The 1,471-nt window shown below is 43.8% G+C and overlaps 1 non-coding gene across 1 annotated transcript; it reads left to right on the top strand.

Moving 5' to 3' along the window:
• Positions 1-1,113: 1,113 nt before the first annotated feature.
• Positions 1,114-1,220, top strand: LOC126796537 (small nucleolar RNA R71). Its single transcript, XR_007672381.1, has one exon. It is a non-coding gene; the product is annotated as a small nucleolar RNA R71 (small nucleolar RNA).
• The last annotated feature ends 251 nt before the right edge of the window (positions 1,221-1,471 follow it).

Consider the following 1,471-nt stretch of genomic DNA (forward strand, 5'->3'; position numbering starts at 1 on the left):
GGCATATTCACTTCCACCTTTTTGAAAATGTCGAGCATGACTTGATCAGAGTCATTCTTCTTTTGCTTTGCAAATCTATTGGGGAAGGGAACACGAGGAAGAGCATTAGTTGAAACTAAACCACTAGAGTTAGGATCCTTACCTTTGTCATGTGCGTCATGATCACTTGTGGGAAGAGGCACGACATCATTAGCTTTAGAGGAGGCAGGGTCTTTCTCTATGTCATTAGCATTGAAACTCTCGGCCTCTTTTCCTTTAGAAGGCACAGCCTTCTTGTTTTGCTGCAATTGAGCATCCAAGATCCTCCCACTTCTTGTCATCATGGCCTTCACGTTAGGATTTGGCTCAGTTTGGCTCGGCAACTTACCTCCTTCATGAATCTTTCCCATGAAGTCGATCACTTGTCCCATCTGCTTCTTAAGCTCGGTTATGTCTTTAGAATGAGCTTGTTGACCTGTAACTAAAGCTTGAATAGCAGAGTTTAAATTTTGTTGCCCTTGAGCAAGGGACTTCAAAAGTTCATCATAGTTAGGTGCAGATGCATTATTTGAACCATGAACGTTCGAGTTAAAGGGAACAGAACCTTGAGGTACCTGAGGCCTCACAAACAAACCTGAAGGACGAGGTCCTTGACCTTGAGCATTGGACGGTTGAGCATTGTTGTTCCAACGAAAATTTGGATGATCTCTAAGTCCAGGGTTGTATGTGTTCGAGTATGGATCGTACCTTGGCCTTTGTTGCCCCATGAAGTTCAACTCTTCTTCAGTCATTGCACCATTTGGACAAGTTTCGGTTATGTGATCTTTGAGTGAACAAATGCCACATGCTTGATTATTGATGCTGGAACCATTGAATGCCTTGACTAGAACGTCAAGCTTTCTTTCTAAAGTAGTCATCTGATTTCTTGCATCAACATCATACACCCCACGGCTCTTGCTTCCTCTCTTCTCCTTAGAACTAAATTGGCGATTGTTGTCGGCCAAGTCATCAATCAAGGTGTAGGCTTCTTGACTGGTCTTGTTCATGAATGTGCAGCCACATGCCGAGTCCACCATGCTCTTATTGGTGGTGTCGAGTCCTTCATAGAAGAATTGCACCAAGTCATCCAATGAAATACCATGGTGAGGGCACTTCCTTTGTAGTTCCTGAAATTCCTCCCATGCCTCATAGAGTGAATCACCATCCTTTTGAGTGAAGTTCTGAATTTCCCTCCTTAGTCTTTTCGTGAGTTGAGCAGGGAAGAATTGTTTCAAGAACTTCCTAGTCATTTCATCCCATGTGGTGATGATTCCCGGAGGCAGAGAGTACAACCAACGTTTAGCATCGTCCTTAAGGGTAAATGGAAACGAAAGCAACCTCAAGCCTTCTTGAGACAGATGATGAATCGATTGGAGCTTGCAAATGTCCAAGAACTCCCTAAGGTGAACATTAGGGTCTTCCATTGAGGAACCAGAATACTTAGGCAGCTGCC

This window comes from Argentina anserina, chromosome 5 (assembly GCF_933775445.1).
Source record: "Argentina anserina chromosome 5, drPotAnse1.1, whole genome shotgun sequence".
In the NCBI taxonomy this organism is placed as follows: Eukaryota; Viridiplantae; Streptophyta; class Magnoliopsida; order Rosales; family Rosaceae; genus Argentina; species Argentina anserina.